Below are 14220 nucleotides of genomic sequence, written 5' to 3'. Positions count from 1 at the left end.
ACCTGGGATCCTTGCATTGGCGGGCAGATTCTTAACCACTGGACCACCAGGGAAGTCTTAAGTAGGTACCTATTTTAATACTAATTCTATTCATACTCATTCCACAACATTTTTTGCTTTAATTTTTAAAATTTTTATTAATTTATTTCTTTATTTTTGCACCATGCCAGTATGTGAGAACTCTCCCAGGGATCAAACCTGTGCCCTTGCAGTAAAAGCACAGGTTGTTAACCACTGGACCACCAGGGAAGTCCCAATCTTTTTTTTTTTTTAATAAATAAATCTATAAGGGTTCAGTGTTCTGGAGGTCTTAGTCTGCCAAATTAAGAACATAATTGCCTTCTTGGGGGACATGGCAAACATCAAGAGCTAAATGTAGAATGGGGATGTCTATTAGTATTTCAACAAAAGTTGATATCATTATTATAAACATTGGTGTCCCAGTTATTGATGGAGAAATGATGGACCTTAAAAGTGTATATCCCTGGCTCTTCATTTTTCTTTCTCTTCTATTCGGGTTGGGGAAAATCTTTTCCTAGCATTTTCACTCACATAGATTTTCAGAGACCCAAGGAATTGTAGAGGATCTAGCCTCTCTCTCTCTCTCTTTTTTTTTTTTCTGTTGCAGCATCCTAACCAATGGGCCATCAGGAAATACCCTCCAGACTCTCTTACAACTGCCAATTGGTGATAAGTTCACATGCTGTAAAGACAAGACACAGCGCTCGGGTCAAGAAATTCTCTTGACGTATCAAGACTCTTAAGAATGCATCTCATGGTCTCCTGAGTTTAAGCTGTATCTCAGAAATTAGTGGCATGCAAATTATTTGACTTGGCTGTTTGCATAAGATGTCCTTGCCATGCTTCAGGGCATACCAGACACAATCATACCATAATTACAGGGGAGCTCTGGGGACTGGCTTCAATTAACCAAGCTGCTTCTCAGTTATCATTATATTATCCATATTTATAGCATTTGACATTTCCACAGTGCTCTTTAATCATATTGCATGTGGGTTGCCTTAATCTAAATCTTTCAGCATACTTGGGATGCTGGCTGTTCCTGTTCTCTGGATCTTCCAGATGGAGAAAGTAGGCAAGGACCAGTATCCAGTGATAGAACCAGAGAGCTACAGTCTCAGGTCTTCTGGGCAGGCCAGTGGTGGTTATGCATTTATTCTAAAATTCAAAGGCCTGCTGGATAAGGTTGGGTAGGTCAGTGGGATGATGAGACACTGAACCAAAGGCAAAGACACTGTCTTTATTTATTTTTAAAATATTGATTTCTATATGTTTATTTGATCGTGGTGGGTCTTTGTTGCTGCAGACTGGCTTTCTCTAGCTGGGGCGAGCAGGGGCTCTGCTCTAGTTTCAGTGCACAGACTTCTCATTGCTGTGGCTTTTCTTGTAACAGAGCATGGGCTCTAGGTGTGTAGGCTTCAGTAGTTGTAGTACATGGGCTCGGTATGTGTTTCAGAGGCTCTAGAATACAGGCTCAGTAGTTGTGGCACACGGGCTTCCTTGCTCCGTGGCATGCAGGATTTTCCCAGACCAGGGGTGGAACTGGTGTCCCCTGCATTCCAAGGCAGATTCTTAACCGCTGGACCACCAGGGAAGCCCAAAGACATGGTCTTTAGTCCAAAGGTCTGAGGACTGGACTTGCCTAGAGCAATGCAATCTCTGAAGCTGAGTGTCCTAGCAACCACTGTTCTATCAAGACAAGAGTCGTAGGGTTTCTGCTACTGCCAACCTGAGTTAACTCCAACTTCTTTGGGTCTAACGGTTCTCTAGTCTCTCTTGGTTGGACAGTCTAGCTTGGGCTGGGCAGAGAGGGTTGTCTGAAATGGAGATACCAAATATAGGACCCCACCCTCTTCTGCCTGCTGATTCCTCCCACAGCTTGAGCCTGGACTCTAACTGCAGAGATTCTGACAAAGTCTTACATCTGTTTATGAATGGATAATATTACCACTCTGATCTGCACGCAGCAGCCCCATAGAAAACATTGACTCTACTCACAGCATACAGTTGTCACAAGGAATTTGATATGCATACTTTTGCATGTAGGTCTATGATTGTCTTTGGCCAGTTTCCTCCAGATCCATCTAGAAATGACTTCCCTCTGTCATTCCACATCAGATTCACAAAGAAGACAACCACTCCTGTCAACTCTCCAACATTTCTCTCTTTCACTATAAATCACAAATCTCTCATCTAAGTTTATAGATATAGAAATCATATGATTACAGGGATGAACTTGTTAGAAAGATTTTTTTGCACTGAATGTGAAACCAAATGAATGTTAAATTGTGTGATTTTTTTCCCCCCAATTTAATTAACATTATGCTTAGGTTTTGCTTTCTCTCACTCGATGAGTAATTTTAAAGAAGAATAACCTGTCTGAGATTCCTTCCTAAAGCAGTGTTTGATCAGGCACTACAGGCTCATTTTGTAAATGCCATTACTCGGTCAAGTGTTTTTTTTCAGTTAATGGCTTTCCCAGAACCTAACCAGGTCCTCACTCGACCTAAAGTCACACATCGTCACACACTCCAAGGCCATGTTCCAAACCTCAGCATTCTTTATTTTCTTTATTTTTAATTGGAGGATAATTGCTTTACAATGTTGTGTTGGTTTCTGCTGTACAACAACGTGAATCAGCTTAAGTATACATATATCCCCTCCCTCTTGAGTCTCCATCCCACCCCCAGGTTTCCTTATTAACCCACTGAATCCTTTGGAGAGAGATAACCACCAGCAAAACTTACTGACCAGCTGAAGAACTCCTTTAACCCATCTACTCATGACTTCACACTCTTCACATAAATAGATTTCCTCTCTCATTTACAACTGATCTTGTAGGTGAAATATCCTTGGTCAAGCCTGGTCCTCTCTTTGTGTTCTTGATTCTCTTCTGCACCCAACCTTCTTTTCTAGTAGTCATGTATGGATGTGAGAATTGGACCATTAAGAAGGCTGAGCGCCAAAGAATTGATGCTTTTGAACTGTGGTGTTGGAGAAGACTCTTGAGAGTCCCGTGGACTGCAAGGAAATCAAACCAGGCAATCCTAAAGGAAATCGGTGCTGAATATTCATTGGAAGGACTGTTGTTGAAGCTGAAGCTCCAATACTTTGGCCACCTGATGTGAAGAGCTGACTCATTGGAAAAGACCCTGCTGCTGGAAAAGATTGAAGGTAGGAGAAGAAGAGGACAACAGAGGATGAGATGGTTGGATGGTGACTTGATGGACATGAATTTGAGCAGGCTCTGGGAAATAGTGGAGGACAGGGAAGCCTAGGGTTCTGCAGTTCATGGGGTCACAAAGAGTCGGGACACAACTGAGCAACTGAACAACAAAGACCGCATCACAAACCAACTTCTCCTTCTGTCCAATTTGATGTCCTTCACAGTTCTTGATTCCAAGCACTCTCCCTGACAAACTTCCCAAATGTGAACCTCAACTCACAATCAGCTTCCCAGGCAACACGACCTGCGACAAGTCCTTATTTACTGGCTAGCATGGAGGTAGGGCTTTATAAATATGAATTCTGTCCCTCCAGATGCTGATTGACTTCCTGGGTTGCAACTTCAACTACCTGTCCCTATACATTCAGGATATTTTCTCTTGCTCAAAAGTCACCTTCCTGGGGACTTCCCTAACAGCCTGGTGACTAAGAATGTGTTTTCACTGCTGAGGGCCTGGGTTCAATTCTTGGTTGGGAAACTAAGATCCCACAAGCAGTGTGGCAAGACAGAAAAAAAAAAAAAAGCCACCTCCTCCCTGAAGTCTTTCCTGATTGCCTGCTTCATGGGGGTGGAGTTTGATTGCTTCCCTGTTGCTTCACAGCATTTTTTATTTGCCTCTATTAGCACTTGCCTGACTGGGCTGGCACAGAACAGGAGCTGAATGGATGCTGAGTGACTAAGCGAGTTCTGCCTGTCCAGCAGGACATTCCCCTGTTGTCAGATACCAGGGCCACCCACTTGGAGCCCATCCCAGATTAGAGAATGTGTATCATTTATGGTTTACAGGTCCTGCCTCCACTTTGTTTATTCAGTTCAATTCAGTTCAGTCGCTCAGTCGTGTCCGACTCTTTGCAACCCCATGAATCGCAGCACTCCAGGCCTCCCTGTCCATCACCAACTCCCAGAGTTCACTCAAACTCATGTCCATCGAGTCGGTGATGCCATCCAGCCATCTCATCCTCTGTTGTCCCCTTTTCCTCCTGCCCCCAATCCCTCCCAGCATCAGAGTCTTTTCCAATGAGTCAACTCTTTGCATGAGGTGGCCAAAGTACTGGAGTTTCAGCTTTAGCATCATTCCTTCCAAAGAACACCCAGGACTGGTCTCCTTTAGAATGGACTGGTTGGATCTCCTTGCAGTCAAGGGACTCTCAAGAGTCTTCTCCAACACCACAGTTCAAAAGCATCAATTCTTTGGCGCTCAGCTTTCTTGACAGTCCAACTCTCATGTTTATTATGTCTCTTTAAATCCATTTATCTAAAGAATACAAAGTTCCAGTTTTGTTAGAAGCCGTGGTGTGGAAGGAGTACAGGCATCTGATAAGATGGTTCTTTGGGACTCTAGTCCATCACCCTCTTGGTCTGTTGGCTTTCAAAATAAAGTTGCTATTCCTTGCCCCTACAACTCATCTCTCGATTTATTAGTCTTTCAGGTGGCAAGCTGCATGAGCTTGGGCTCGGTAACAAAAACAGTTTTTAATGTGGTTAGATCTTGACATCCCAGCTCTTTACTGATCTACATGGCAGAGTAGAGGCTCAATAATATTTTGCTAAACATTTGTTCTAACCAGGAAAGTGAAAGTGAAAGTGTTAGTCATTCAGTAAGTAGTGTCTGACTCTTTGCAACCCCATGGACTGTAGCCTTCCAGGCTTCTCTGTCCATGGAATTCTTCAGGCAAGGTTACTGGAGTGGGTAGCTATTCCCTTCTGTAGGGGATCTTGCCAACCCAGGGATCGAACCCAGGGTCTTCTGCATTGCAGGAAGATTCTTTGCTGTCTAACCAGGAAAGGGGTTAACAAGTGGGCACAGCAGAGAGACAATACATATGATGAGGGTTGCATATTAAGATTTCAATGAGAACATTATTGACATGACTCTGTCCATAAGACCAAGGCCAGGGGAATTCTCAGTGGTTAGGACTCTGCACTTCCTCTGCCAGCGGCCTAGGTTCAATCCCTGGGTGGGGAACTAAGATCCCTCATGTTGCGTAGTGCAGCCAAAAGAAAGAAAAGAAAAAGAAAGGACCAAGGTCAGGACAAGCATTCTCAGTTCAGTTCAGTTCAGTCACTCAGTCGTGTCCAATTCTTTGCGACCCCATGAATTGCAGCACGCCAGGCTTCCCTGTCCATTACCAACTCCCGCAGTTTACTCAAACTCATATCCATCAAGTCGGTGATGCCATCCAGCCATCTCATCCTCTGTCATCCCCTTCTCCTCCTGCCCCAAATCCCTCCCAGCATCAGGGTCTTTTCCAATGAGTCAACTCTTTGCATGAGGTGGCCAAAGTATTGGAGTTTCAGCTTCAGCATCAGTCATTCCAATGAATATCCAGGACTGATCTCCTTTAGGATGGACTGGTTGGATCTCCTTGCAGTCCAAGGGACGCTCAAGAGTCTTCTCCAACACCACAGTTCAAAAGCATCAATTCTTCGGTGCTCAGCTTTCTTCACAGTCCAACTCTCACATCCATACATGACCACTGGAAAAACCATAGCCTTGACTAGACAGACCTTTGTTAGCAAAGTAATATCTCTGCTTTTCAATATGCTATCTAGGTTGGTCATAACTTTCCTTCCAAGGAGTAAGCTGTCTTTTAATTTCATGGCTGCAATCACCATCTGCAGTGATTTTGGAGCCCATATGCTGTCCAATCAAAGGAGTGGGTAGCAAGAGAATTTGTAAGAGGTTCAATGAGAGGAAAGAAGAGAGGTGACGGAATAGGAAATTGTAATCAGAAAAAGGAATTGCAACTTCCAGGGAATTACACAGTACCATATGATAACAAGGTCCAGGTAATGACAAAGTTGGCGTATAGTTCAGTGGAGAAGAAATGAAAACATCAGGAGGTGTGAGGCAACAGAGAATTGTAAAGTCAGGCTCTTCACCTGGTGGGGCCTCACTGAGAGATATGACTGCCTCATTTTTAGGGAAAGGAAGGTAGAGAAGGGAGGAGAAGGAGAAGGTAAGCACACTGCAAAAAAACAAAAAACAAAACAAAACACTCCGAGCAGAAAAGCATATTCCTGCGCTAGGCAGGTAGCAACATTGTGAAAGCCAGGGCAGCCAGATACTATAGACTCCAAGAGAGAAGGATGGTCCTTGAAGGTGGGGTGCAAGCTATTTTGTTAATCTTTGCATTTCCTGCATAAACCACCACATTTCTGGCACATAGTAAGTCTTGGTAGAGCTTTGCTCAACTCAATTATGGTAAAATTACTTCGTCCTCATGTGAATAAGAAATATCTATGGGAAGTTAATTTCTGAAGAATCTCCAAGTATCCAGAAGAACATCTTCATTATTCTAAAATACTTTCTTTCCTCTTTTTTTTGTTTGGTTGATAATAACTTATTCATTTTAAATTATAAAATAATACACACCTAGAACTTAAAGAATATACTCAGAAACAACCCACCAAACCCAAACCCTCAAAATCTCATTCATCAGTGATTTTTTTTTTCTGGGTTTAAACTTTTAAAGTATATTTATTGATACATGTTGTACAGATTTTGTGTTGTTTTCACTAGGCATATTCTGGATATTTTCCTATGATAACAAATATGGCTCTTTCATCTCAGTTTTAATGGCATATATTGGTCTATTGTCTGGATGTGCTATCATTTTCTTTCTTAGACTCTGATGTTTTCAATTTTTTGTTTTGCTTTGTTTGCCATTACAAACTGTACTGTTACAAACATCCTAGTATTTAAAATCTATGTGCAAAATGGATTATTTCCTTAGGCTAAATTTCAACTTGAATTACTTGATTACAAGTTTGACATATTTTAAGTCTTCTACAGATGGTGACTGCAGCCAGGAAATTAAAAGACGCTTACTCCTTGGAAGGAAAGTTATGACCAACCTAGATAGCATATTCAAAAGCAAAGACATTACTTTGCCAACAAAGGTTCGTCTAGTCAAGGCTATGGTTTTTCCTGTGGTCATGTATGGATGTGAGAGTTGGACTGTGAAGAAGGCTGAGAGCCGAAGAATTGATGCTTTTGAACTGTGGTGTTGGAGAGGACTCTTGAGAGTCCCTTGGACTGCAAGGAGATCCAACCAGTCCATTCTGAAGGAGATCAGCCCTGGGATTTCTTTGGAAGGAATGATGCTAAAGCTGAAACTCCAGTACTTTGGCCACCTCATGCGAAGAGTTGACTCATTGGAAAAGACTCTGATGCTGCGAGGGATTGGGGGCAAGAGGAGAAGGGGACGACAGAGGATGAGATGGCTGGATGGCATCACTGACTCGATGGACGTGAGTCTCAGTGAACTCTGGGAGTTAGTGATGGACAGGGAGGCCTAGCGTGCTGTGATTCATGGGGTCCCAAAGAGTCGGACACGACTGAGCGTCTGATCTGATCTGAATATATATTGTGAAGTTTCTTTCTAGAAGGTTGTCCCAATTAGTATTTCCACCAGAAAGTTCTGAGAGTGCTTACTTTCCTAAATCATGTCCAACAGAACCCTGGTGGTTTTTATTCCATTTTTAAAAAAAAATTTGGGTCAGTGCAAGAAAGTTAAAAATAAATTTTTAAAATTTGCTTTTAAAACTGAATCTAAACTTTTTCTCACATACTTATTGGTTATTTGTACTCCTTTTTATAAAATGCTTGTTCATATATTTTATCTGTTTTCCCCATTGGGGTGTTTTTCTTTTTAAATGAATTGATGGCAAATAATTTGGCCTAGATAGTTTCTCAAAATCCTAAAAATTAAAAAAAAATGTACTTTTTTTTATTATGGAAAAGTTTTACTATATACAAGAGTAGAGAGAATTGCATATGAAACCCCCATGTACTCATCAACTCAAGCCCCAGATTCAACAATTATCAAGTCTTTATTAATCATCTTGTTTCCTTTTTTTCGGCAGCAAGTCCTCAACATCATCTCATTTCATCTATAAATTAATTTCAGTATATAGAAGATTGAAAATTATGTGGTCAAATCACTAACTTTTTCCTGTGTGGTTTCTGCCTTTGGTATTTTGCTCAAAGATATATAAATCTTCATCTATATTTTCCAGCTGTCTTTTGGTTTCCTTTTTAAAAAATCTTTGATTTTTTTAATCTATCAGAATTGAACTTTATCTTTTTTCAAATATTTAGCTAATTGCTGAAATAAGTATAATCCTACCGATTTGAAACATCAAATTTATTACATGTGAAATATTCACAGACAGCTAGATCTGTCTGGTCTTATGCCGATATTACTGTTTTTTTGAGTATGTCCTTAACATTCATTATTGTAAATTCCCTGGAATAACACTACAGATCAATCATTCATGGATAGTTTTGATGTGCAGCTATCCAAAATTAAAAAAAAAAAAAAACCCTTAAGAATGAAGCCGTATTGTTCATTATCACCACAAAACTAAATTGCAAGCTCAACATATAAAAGGCTGTGCCTTCTCACTTCCCATTTTTAAAAAAAATCACTTCTTTAACCTATTACATGTTTGCACATGAAACAAGCATTTAGAGATTATTAGAAATTGAATCCCAATAACCACTTAAGTCTGTTTAGAGTTCCTATTATGTGCTAGGACATAAGGTTTTATGCTGATTGTGCAGGGGAAACAAGTTCTTATCTTCAAGCAGCTCATCAAGTCCAAATTCTGAGATAGATTTTGGGGACTCTGGCCCTCCCATTAAGAATCCGTGAATAGGAGAAGACTAGTAAGAAATGCAGGTCTGAGGACATAATCATCCATGCGAAGGATGGAACTGTAAGCACCTATCTGTGGGTGGTTGGTGTTTGATTTCTCTCAATCCTTATTTCTCTGGTGCTTTCTCATCATTTCATGGGTCTCTGAGCTCTCCCCAGCTGGGGCTCCAGTGACCTCATTTACAATACTCTTGATAAGAGCCCTCAGGCTGAGAGGTTCTGGGAAAAAGATACTTCACCTCCAAAAGCTTTCAGTTGAATGGCAGGCCCTTACCCTAATGAGCACTGGCTCAGATTTCCCAGAATGGCCGCAAATGTCAACTATGCTATCTTCAAAATTATCGGCTTGATTTTCTTCACTTTTCCAAAGGATTTGTTTAATAGATATCGCCTCAAAAATCTACCCCATCTTTAGTCATACTTTAATAATTTTTTTAAATGGAGGAAAAAGCAGCCATAGCTATTCCACTGTTATCAACAAAATAGTCTTTGATTTTATTGAGAAAGCAGTTAAGAACAATGTTTGGCTCTTTCGTTTCTGTTTCCTGAATCAGATTCCTAATTATTGCATTAGGCTACAGGTAACAAAATACTCAACTATTAATACAGTTACATAAAGTGACTTATTGTTCTCATATAACAAGAAGCTCAGGGACTTCCCTGGTGGTCCAGTGGTTAAGACTTCAGCCTTCCAATGCAGGAGGTGCCGGTTTAGCCCCTGGTTGGGGAACCAAGATCCCACATGCCTTGTGGCCAAAAACCCAAAATACAAAAGAGAAGCAGTATTGTAACACATTCAATAAAGACTTAAAAACAAAGTAAAAAGCCCAGGTGAAGGCAAAGCTGGGCAGTTGTTCAGCAGTGTCGTGAAGGGCCTAGACTTTTCTCTTTCTACTCCACCATCTTCAACTACGAAATTCACTCTCATTGTGGCAAGGTGGCTCTCATAGCTCTAGTAATAATAATGCCTGCAAACCAAGTGGGAATTAAGGGACAGGAAAAGAGAAACATGTCAGATGAGTTTGGCTCTGTTAAATCTTTCTAGAAGCTCCGAAAAACACTTCGCTTAGAGACTATTGGCCAGAACTGTGTCCTGTGGCCGTCTTCACAGCAGGGGAGGCCAGGTGACTTTGTGTCTTAACTAGGAGCATTGTTGCCCAGAACAAACCCAATCACTGTTATCGATAGTAAGAAAGATGGGAAGAATGCCACAACTCCTTAGCCAGAGGACATGTGTAGTCTATTCCTAGGGGGATGCTGGCATGGACTTCGGCTTCTTTGTGTCTTTCTCAAAGCCTGTACTCTGACAATACTGTCTGAAAGAGAAGGAATAACCTTGGTCTCGATGCATTCACTAAATCACTCACTCATTCTTTAATTGATGATTTAATTAATATTTGATGAGCATCTTCTTTAAACGAGGCATGGAGGAAACAGTGACCAAAACAGACATCATCCTAGCCTTCACAGAGTATTCAGTCCTAAATTTAAAGAAAGAAAAAATAAAACAGGGCACTCTATTTTTTTCCCCCCTCTAATTTGGTCATGTTGTTCAGCTTGTGGGATCTTAGTTCCTTGATCAGGGATTGAACCTGGGCCCTGCAGTGAAAGCGCCAAGTCCTAACTACTGGACCACCAGGGAATTCCCAGGGGTTGATGTATCTTCGATCTCTCTTTACCTTCCACTGAAACAACCATATCCAGTTTTGAAGCATAAATATCCTCTGATGGTCAGTGAAAAATGCTGTCACAAGTGGGGTGATCTTGAGCAACTCAGAATCAGGAAGAAATCAAGAAGATCAGACTGATCTGGAAGAAAACTTCAATGTGCAAAAAGCCAATATTAATAATAGAGACCAGTGCATTTAACTACTTGGAATACTGTTCCGTTTACTGACCCAGAATGGCTTAGCAGGATGCAGTTATTCTGTGTAGCAAATCGTTCAGTGAGCTTGTTGAGGGCAGGAGGAGCTGTCTTAGTCACCTCTGCATTCCGCAGATTGACTCAGTGACCAACTCATGGTAAGTACTTAGTAACTGTGTCTGCTGACCCAGACTCGAAGTTTTACCTTTCTCTCTTCCTCTAAAATGCAGGAACAGCCACACGGACATTCTTTAAGATCAAAGTGATCAATCAGTAATCCCTGACCTTTGAAAATATATTTGCAAATATATAGGGCAAATTTATTCTTCCTGGGCTGCATGTTGAAGTTCTGCAACCAGTATGCCAAGACAGGCTGCCACCTTTGTCGTGGGTGTGAGAGGTGTGGCAGAGATATTAAACTCTCCCTCCTGGGGAGGGGCATTGTGTTGAGGGGCTAGATAAATTTGACTATGACTAGAAGAGGCATGAGGTGAGAAAGTTTGGGGAGCTCTATTCTACAGCATACACAGAAACTGGTTTGGGGTAAAACTTCACCAAGTGTGAATAACTTAAAAATAAACTTCAGATACATAGTCTGAACAGTCTTCGTCAACCAGATTTTCTTTAGCTAACTTTTTGGATAGCTCAAAAACATCTAAAAATCACTTTTGTGAAGACAGCATCCAAGCCAGGTCTGAAAGGTTACTGGAATCAGTATGGGCAAATTCATTTAAAAGAGGGTCTCAATTTAATATTCCCACAAACTTGAACCAACATACTGTCCAGGGAAATAAACACTCTTTGAATCCACCTCTGTGTAATCTTCTAAGAGGATGAAAATTAAAACCAGGCTTTTATTATTTATTGGTATTGCACTGCATGACGCTCCACAAATCCTTTAGGAATATAAATAAACAAATATTTTTCCTTTTGGCTGGGCAGCAAGTTCCCCAACCAGGGATTGAACCTGCACCCCTTGCATTGGAAGCACAGAGTCTTAACCACTGGACCACTAGGAAAGTCCTCCAAATTCTATTCTAATCTTGAAAAGATTAGGGAGTGACACACTTGGCTAATCATCTTAACTTCCCACAGAAATATCACCACTGAATCAGGTGATGGTCAAATCAGCAAATGGTTCAAAACCATTTCCTTGGCTTTTGGAGTTTTGGTTTGTTCTCTCTCTCTCTCTTTAAAAAATTCACAGGGAAAGTGTTCTGAATCTTCTGCCAATACTCTAATTAAATTGTAAGGTGTTTGAAAGCAGGGACTGTCTTCTCTTTATAGCTTCAGCCCAAAGTTCTAACATCTTAGGTAATGTGAGCATAAGAAACATTACATCAATAGATGCTGAATACAAACAGTATTTTTGTATCGAGTAGCAAGTTATACACCTTTTTAAAAAGGGAAACCTAACCTCCAGAAGATAAAAATTTGGTTTTGGGGCCTTCCCTGGGGTCGCAGAGAGTGACAACAACTGGTGGTCCAGTGGTTAAGATTCCACGATTACAATGCAGGCGGCGTGGGTCCCATCCCTGATTGAGGAAGTAAATACCACATGCTTCAGCTAGCCAAATAAATTAAAAGAAAGAAAGAAAAAAATTGGTTTTGGGTGAAAGGTCACCAAGTGTGAATAACTTTAAAATAGACTTCAAATATTTAATCTGAACAAGCTTTGCTAACCAAGTTTTCTTTAGCCAATTTCTTGGATAGTTTCAACAACATTTAAAATTTATTTTAGTGAACAAATAATCTTTTCAAACCTGGTCCTGAAGGTTACTGAAATCAAGATGGGCAAATTCATTTAGATGAGGGTGCTCAAAAATAACACCTTCCACAAAAGCCAGGAGGAAAGTTTAAATTCTCCTGGACATCTGTGAGTTAACACAAGAGACCCAGAGTGGTGATGCTGCCAATTTCCTTGTCTCTAGCTGCCCTGCTGGCAATCAGTAAGGGTATCTCCTGTCAATTCCTGAAAGGGAATTCAGCTGCCAAATCAGGAGGAAAAAGGAAGTTGTGGAAGGCTCTGTGAAATTGGCACCAGAGCCTACTCGGTTTCAAGGCACCGAGAGTAATATTTGAAAAAAAAAAAATCACTTAAAGGTGAGTGCCAAGATTATAAGGGATTTAAATCATTGTAAAATCTTTCCTGATTAAGACCATTAAAAGTACTGGATTCCAGAAACAAGTCTAGAGGAACTAAGGCTGTAAAGGACACCTAGTTAACACTAGAAAATCTACTGCCCTTGAGATGAGAAATGACAGTGTCAACGTAGTATAATACTAAATATACAGAGTGGCCCTGTTATAATAGCTGACTTCTATGGACACAGGATTTACTGAAGGCCCAGTCACGCCCCTAGGAAAGTAATACTGTGGCTGTAGTTTAGTTGGTAAGTTGTGTCTGACTCTTTGCGACCCTATGGACTGGGGCCCGCCAGGCTCCTCTGTCCATGAGATTCTCCAGGCACGAATACTGGAGTGGGGTGCCATTTCCTACTCCAGGGTATCTTCCCCACCCAGGGATCAAACCTGGGTCTCTGCACTAGCAGGCGAATCCTTTACCACTAAGCCACCAGGGAAGCTCAATGCTGTAGCTATATAGGCAGAAACAACTCCTGTAACAGGGAGATGCAGCCATCCATTGGCGCTCTATCCTACACCACCAGTTCGCCTGATGGTCCTGAGACTTCGGGAAGAGCCAGCCTAGAAAGCACCAATGGACACAAAGAGCCAAGAATTTCAGGTTCAAGTCTCTTTCATTCGTTAATTCTTCAACAAATCCCCAAGAATCTCCACGCATGAGAAAACTTGGATTTAGGGAAGAGAATTCCTGGGAGAGGGGAGAGAGAGGAAGAGTCGGATTCGGGAGTGTACCTGCTCCCCTTCAATTGTCCCCACCCTCCACCGTCCCCCGATCGGCCCACGTGCCCCCATGCCTAACCCGGAGCGCTCGGGTCTTGCTTCCCAGCGGGGCAAAGGTGCCAGCGTCCCCTCCCGGAGCCCCTCTGGGGATCTGCCCACCTGCCCCTGCATACAGACCCTAAGCGGGGGCGCCCCCCTGCTCCGGGCGCCTGGGCGTCCCGGGGAGGAGGACGCGCTTCCCAGGCCAGAGCAGGTGCCCGCGCCCCCGCGCGCGGAGTCGGGGTAGGCGGCCGGGCAGCCCCGCCCAGACGCCGGCCCGGCCCGGGTCCCGGCGGGGGCGCGGGCCCGCGGTAACCCGGAAGAGGCGGCGGCGGCGGCGGGCGTGCGGGAGCCGGGGGGCGGGGGCAGGGGTGGGGGCGGCGCGCTCCAGCCGGCATGGCCGCCGCCGCCGGCTTTGTGTGCCGCGCGCGGGCCCCGGACGCCCGAGCCTCTCCCGGCCCGCCGGGCCGCTGCTGACCCGCCCCGGCTCCCAGCGCCGCGCCCGCCGGGCCGGCCCCGCCTACCCGCTTGCGCCTCCCCGC

General features: G+C 42.9%; 1 long non-coding RNA gene across 2 annotated transcripts; it reads right to left on the bottom strand.

The window, feature by feature from the left end:
- Positions 1–9408: 9408 nt before the first annotated feature.
- Positions 9409–14122, bottom strand: LOC123330851. Of its 2 annotated transcripts, none has more exons than XR_006547080.2 (3): positions 13817–14122; positions 10590–10730; positions 9409–10391 (listed from the first exon to the last, which is right to left on the bottom strand). It is a non-coding gene; the product is annotated as an uncharacterized LOC123330851 (long non-coding RNA). The 2 variants fall into 2 exon arrangements; XR_006547081.2 differs by having other exon boundaries at positions 10590–10719.
- Between the last annotated feature and the right edge of the window lie 98 nt (positions 14123–14220).

This window comes from Bubalus bubalis, chromosome 20, assembly GCF_019923935.1.
Source record: "Bubalus bubalis isolate 160015118507 breed Murrah chromosome 20, NDDB_SH_1, whole genome shotgun sequence".
In the NCBI taxonomy this organism is placed as follows: Eukaryota; Metazoa; Chordata; class Mammalia; order Artiodactyla; family Bovidae; genus Bubalus; species Bubalus bubalis.
The sequence above is the reverse complement of the archived record's forward strand: the minus strand, read 5'-3'. Positions and strand labels throughout refer to the sequence as shown.